This window comes from Mustela lutreola, chromosome 1, assembly GCF_030435805.1.
Source record: "Mustela lutreola isolate mMusLut2 chromosome 1, mMusLut2.pri, whole genome shotgun sequence".
NCBI lineage: Eukaryota > Metazoa > Chordata > Mammalia > Carnivora > Mustelidae > Mustela > Mustela lutreola.
Genome location: NC_081290.1, coordinates 160587788 through 160594474, shown reverse-complemented (window position 1 = coordinate 160594474; position 6687 = coordinate 160587788). Strand labels below are relative to the sequence as shown.

The window sequence follows — 6687 nt, the reverse complement described above, 5'->3', positions numbered from 1 at the left end:
GAAGCTGTGATGCAATGGTCCAGATCTCCCTTTGCCCAAAGGAAATGGTTCACAAATCATCTTGGAAATGCACAATCTAATTTTTAAAATAAAACATTGGTGGTTCCTTCCTAATTCTGTTTTGCTTGGGCTAATAATAAAATGAGTTGGCATTTCTTGGGTATATATCAACTGACAGTAGAGGGAGCCAAGCCAAGAATGTGTTAGGTGGCGGGTAGGAATCTGTATGTGATTAAAAATAGGCCATGTGTAGTAACGAAAAACTGAAAATTACCCAAATGACCAACAATTAGGAAACAATTAAATTGATTCTGATCGTAGATAAATAATACTGCAATTAAAATTATAAATATGGAAAGGTCTGTTTGAAATAACCCTAAAAATAAAACTGGAACACCAACTAGAATATACACATTGATTAAGACTATGCAACATGGTGTGTGTATAATGACAACGACCAGAAAAGGTCATGTCATAGAACTATGATCATGGGTGTTTACTAGTGAAATTTAGAATTTTGCTTTTTCAATGCTTTTTAGTTTTTGCTATACAGATCTATGAAAAAGGGGTGCCTGGGTGGCTCTGTGGGATAAAGCCTCTGCCTTTGGCTCAGGTCATGATCCCAAGGTCCTGGGATAAGGCCCCGTGTCAGACTCTCTGCTCAGCAGGGAGCCTGCTTCCTCTTCTCTCTCTCTCTGCCTGCCTCTCTGCCTACTTATGATCTCTGCCTGTCAAATTAATAAAATTTTTTTAAAAATCTATGAAAAAACAATTGTTATGTGTTGTTCCAAAAGTGTGTATCACAAATTGAACCTACTGAGTTTTTCTAAGGTAACTCAGGGCACCATTTAAAAGTTGTTGGTTTGGGGTGCCTGGGTGGCTCAGTCATTTGAGCTTCCAACCCTTGATTTCAGCGCAGGTCATGATCTCAGGGACCTGGTATTGAGTCCCACAACGTCAGGCTTTGCACTCACTGGGGAGCCTGATTGAGATTCTCTCTCTCCCTCTTCCTCTGCTCCTACCTCCTCATATGTGTGTGCTTGCTCTCTCTCAAATAAATAAATAAATACATTTTTAAAAAAATAAAATAAGGGGTGCCTGGGTGGCTCAGTTGGTTAACCGACTGCCTTCAGCTCAGTTCATGATCCCAGGGTCCTGGGATTGAGTCCCACATTGGGCAGGGAGCCTGCTTCTCCTTCTCCCACCATCTCTGCTTATCCTCTCTCTCTCTCTCTGTCAAATAAATAAATAAATAATCTTTAAAAAATTTAATTAAACTTTTTGATATATACGATGTATTGCATCCCTTAAAAACCTATATGTAGTTTCATATTACATACATATATTATCTACATATATATCTATATATGTATCACATACATATATATGTATTTCATAGAATATAAAATACATGTATGTAATATATATACATATTACATATGTGTGTGTGTATATTAAAAATGTGTGTGTATGTCTTTCATAGTACTCTTAAGGAAGGCGAAATATTTTCAGCCTGGGATTGCAACTTGCCTCCAACACCTTTGGGAGCCAGACAAAACAAGTGCTATGGTATTATCTCCTCTTTATCAATTTAACTTTATACAGAAGCCGAAACTGAGATTTATGAGATGACTTGCTCAATGTTACATAGCTGCAAGGATCAAAACCAGGATTAGAATCAAGGTGCCTAGACACAAACACAGCTCAGAAACTAGAGCCAACATGAGACTGGCAAGGGCCACAAGCATTCAGGACCCACAGAGTTCTTTCCTGAAGAATCTCTCACAGCGTCCTGGCCTAAGAGATGCTCAGGTAGCAAGTGTTCAAAGGATCAGTGGATTGATGGGTCCATCGACAGGCATGAATTTAACAGGTCAATGCTGATGAGCAAAAATTCTTTGGTACTCTATCCATCTTCACCAGACCTTCAGCACTACTTCCAACTTTCCCCTACAAATTCAATCATTTCATGTATTCGTTCAGCAATTAATTATTACTTATTGATTATTAGGCAACTACTATGGGCAGGAAGCTGTGTTAGTAGTTTAAAAAGTTAGAGAAATACAGTATTATTCTTACCTTTAATATACTTATAGTCTGTATTATTATTACCTATAATATACTTATAATCTGTTAGGAGAATGAGATTTGTTATTAAAAAATTCCTGGCAAAAATCTGAAATTCCTGGCAAAATCTGAGATTACGAGAAGGCAAACACTGTTCAGAGGATCCGGAGGAAAGAGCTATGGTGTTTAGTTGAAAGAATAGAAGCAAGCATCATGGAAATGTGGCATTTTGCTGGGGCACTGAATGACAGGTACACTTTCACAAGAAGAGGTGGGGGAGGACATTTCAGGAGAAGCAAAGCATTTTAACAAAGGCATGAGGTAAAAATTTCACAGAGGTGGAGATTTAAGAAACAGTTTCCGTAGAGAAACGCACATCTGCTACAATGTGTTCTCTTTTTCCACAGGTCCCTTGGCCTAAAATGAGCTAGCTGATCACATGGTCACCTCACTTGCTTTGTGCCTGCACTTGGATCCCAGCTAGGTAGGAATGTGCTATATGGACTTGTGTGTTCATTTCCTATCTTATGAACGAGGTAGGAAGTATTATTAGCCCTGGTTTACAGCGGAGTGTGAAACAAAGGTGCAGAGAGACAGGGAACTTTCTCAAGGTCACAGGATGAGTCAGCTGGAAAGAAACCCTAGAACAAGGGCTGCACCTCTCCAAAGGAGGCTGCATAGGCATGTCTGCATGAAAGCACGGTGTGTCCCCGCCTCAACAGCTCTGCATCCAAGTAGAGCCTTCTTCCTAGGAGCTCAGGGCGTGTGCCACAGACATTATGTACTCCCTTCTCTCTGCACCCCTGCGGCTAAAGTAGGGTGAAGGCATGTTTACCTTCTTTTCTCAAACAGACAAACCAAAGTCCACAAGGAATCCTAAGCAGTTTATCTGATAGCATGTACTCTGCGGAGAGTTAAGCCAGCTCTTGGCCCCAGAGCAGCGTTCCATGTGGCTCTTGGGTTGAGACCTCAGGTTGGTGGGAGCGGTGATGGGTTGAGCCGTGGGCCAGGCGTCTGAAGACCTGGCTTGTGATCCCGGCTCTGTCACTTGCCTACAGTTCCATCCTGGGCAGTTGCTCAACCTCTTTGAACCTCTGTCCTCATCTGTAAATGGGAATACCATAGTACGTTTGTATCTGTCCTCAACTCATGGTTTTAAGTGCTAAGGAGCGCATCTAAGAGAATACCCACAAATCTATTAAAAGTGGTTGCTTTGGGGGAGGAGAGTGGAAGTGATTGGCTTCTACTCATTCTTAATGTACTTCTGTTTCATTCCGGATTGCTTCTGATGATGGAGGCAAGCAGAAAAAGCATACCAACAATCGCCATCTCCTAAATTACCACGTCGAAAGTACCTAGCACTGTGATGGCCAAGTATTGCCTCCTCAATGAGACTTAGTCTTATTTTTAGAAAATTAATCATCATTCTCCAAGGTGGGAAAATCAAAGAACAATAAAAGAGTGACACAAAGTTTCTATTCAAGAGCTAAATTCCTTGAGAGAGAATGAATGGAGGAGAAAGAGAATGGGCCCTAGCTTTTAAAAACAGACCTGGTTTGGAATCCCCTCCTGACCACACATCTGTTCTGTGACATGGGAGAAGACACAGCCTCTCTGGGCCTCAGTTTCCTTATCTGGAAATGGAGATAAAAATTCTCAACTCCTACATTTAGGGTGAGGATTATAGGAGACAAACATGTTGAGTGTTTTAGAAGGCACTGATTATCGCACAGTGTGGGCCACAGAAATAGAAACACTGGGGATACCTATGAAGCCCCCATTCTAACTGCTGCTGAAATAGATTTTTCCGTAATGTGTCCCTAGGACCATATCACAGGGCATCTCCTAAACTGCTGAAGCCACAAATTATCCTTTTAAAAACATTTTGTATTGTACACTTGAAAGTTGCTGTAAGTGTAGCTCTTAATTGTTCCTACCCTAACAACAAAGTGGTCACTACATTAGGGGGACAACGTGCTCACTGACCTTACTGAGGTAAACATTTTGCAAGGTGTATCAAGCCAACCTCTCCTCCACCTTCAACTTACACAACGTTGCTTGTCAACTGCATCTCAAGAAACCTGGAAGAAAACATTTTAAACTAAAGCCAAGAAAGCACATTGAAGACCAGCCAAAGTAGATCTTCTTTCCAGTCTTTCTGATCGAGACAGGCTTTTCAAGCTCACATACTTGTGGTCGAGCGCCGGCCTCAGTGATCTGGTACTTCCTGGACATAATGTGTTTACCCTCTGCAGCCTTTGGTAGCAGATGTGTTTCAAGGGCCATAAACTCAAGAAAGTCCAAAAAAAAAAAGAACCATAAACTCAGCAATGATAGCTAGGAACGTGCTTGTTTGCTTCTGGCCTTCCTTGCCGTCCTTGTTCTGATTCAAAGAATTTTCTCTTTGTAGGAACCTGGCCTGTGTGCTCTGTTTGGTGTATGTAGCTGGGGGATATTTTTATAAGAATCTCTACATTGGGATGATCTCTGTCCACTTCGACTCGGAGCAGTTGGCTTTCTGTTTCTTCACCTGCAAAATGAAGCAGCCTCGTTGTCATGACAGCCTAACGTCACGGCTTCCTGTGAGTTTTAAATGAGACACTATATGGGACAGCGTGTTGCAAACTGGGAAAAATAAACCACCCGGGAGGAAACACACAAGGGGAATGAGGCCCCAAACTCCAGAACCGTGGTGCCAACGTTCTTGTTAACGGAGAGACATAGCAAAAGCTTTCCATAAACTCAGTGGAAGAGGAACATTTTGCTTTTGAATCTTACAGGTTTCTTTTTTCCCTAAGGTCACCAACTTCCTGGGTCCTTACCCTCAGTGTTATGTTTTGGATCTTGGTTCAGTGGGTCAGCCTGTGTGTCTTGAGCTTTGGTTCTCTCTCTTGCCTCCCCCCATTCTCCCTGCTACCGTGGGCTCTTCCAGGCAGAGGTGGGCCTGTTCAGCCCTGTGAGGTGGGGAAGCAATATTTCTCTGAGGAAGCACAGGGCAAGGTAGCGGCTGGCACAGCCAGTCTCTCTTGCTAATTCCATCTCTTAATGATGACCCAAAGGACAATCCCTATCTTTTGAGAAATGTTGTCTTCTCTAATTTATTGGGGGCTCCCAGTGTGCCGATCACTGTGCTACCCAAGCACCTCACCTTTGGTCTCCCTCACATTCCTCACAACGGTTGGTGAGAGAGGACCTTTATCTAGTTCATAGATAAGGAAACTAAGGTTCTAAGTATGAACTTAGATGGCTTGGTCACAGTCACGCGGCTCATCAATGACAGAGGTGAGATTAAAATGGAGGCGCATCTGGAGCACCTGGCCAACTCCATCAGAAGAGCAACTCTTGATCTCAGGGCTGTGAGCTCCAGCCCCAGACTGGGTGTAGAGATCACTTAGAAATAAAATCTTTAAAAAACTTTTTTTTAATTTTAAAAAATAAAATAATAAAAATGAAAATAATTGAAGTTCACCTGACGTTGAAGCTTTTTTTTTTTTTTTTTAAGATCTTATTTATTTATTTGACAGAGAGAGATCACAAGCAGGCAGAGAGGCAGGCAGAGAGAGAGGGGGAAGCAGGCTCTCCACTGAGAAGAGAGCCCAACACAGGGCTCAATCCCAGGACCCTAAGACCATGACCAAGCTGAAGGCAGAGGCTTTAACCCACTGAGTCACCTAGGTGCCTCCAACGTTGAAGCTTTTAACCATGAGACTACCTTACCTCCTACTGTGCTAAAACTTGTGCTTGACCTGGAGCAAATCGGACCCTCACCACTCACCCCGCCTTCCCACAGTATGCATGCCTGTCTGTTATCAAGCCAGGACATTCCTTGCTCTCTCTCGAGAAAACCCTAACTCCTACCTGCCTTTCAAGACTCAGTTCAGGAGAAACCCCTGCTGAGAAACCCTCACTGACATCCCCAAGCTGACTTCAAGGCCCCATCTAGGTTCCCACAGTCCTAACACGATATGTTTTTATATTTCCATTTATGGTTTACTTGTGTGTCTCCCTCCTAACACAATAAGCAACGGGAGAGCGAGTTCATCGGCATTGCCAATGACTGGCACTGGACCGTAGTTGGCCCTCTGTACTTGTCTGTTGAATGAATACATGGGCTTAGTATATAATGTATATGTGAACAGCAACAAAAGCTACAACAAAGAACAACCCAACTCTGCTCCTTACTTCTTGTACCCTCATTCATATCGACGCGGCCAACCAAGTAACATTAAATCAATTCGACAAAGATTTATTGAGCTGTAGAGTGATGTACCAGAGTGCTGGCACTTTGCATCAGAATATCTTAGAAGCCAGGACCCCGGGTACAGACTTCTTGTATGTTAAAGGAGTATAATAATCCTACATTTATCATGGGATTGCATGGGGCCAACTCACAGAAGAGCGATAAAAGTACTTCCAAGACTGCAAAGCCACCTGCCAGGGTGGGTGGTGGTTATTATTATTATGTACAAGGCACTGTGTTGGGCCCCGAAGAGGGACTTGAAGATGAGTGAGGGACTGCCCACATGGCAACATAATGAAGCACTCAAAAGACGATGAAATAAGGCAGAAGTTCAAAGACAGAGGGGCGCTCGAAAGAGGGAGAAATCAGGGGTGAGGGGT

General features: G+C 42.8%; 1 long non-coding RNA gene across 1 annotated transcript; it reads right to left on the bottom strand.

The window, feature by feature from the left end:
- Window positions 1-2953: 2953 nt before the first annotated feature.
- LOC131833943 (uncharacterized) lies at window positions 2954-4591 on the bottom strand. Its single transcript, XR_009354695.1, has 3 exons — window positions 4258-4591; window positions 4054-4148; window positions 2954-3171 (listed from the first exon to the last, which is right to left on the bottom strand). It is a non-coding gene; the product is annotated as an uncharacterized LOC131833943 (long non-coding RNA).
- Window positions 4592-6687: the final 2096 nt, after the last annotated feature.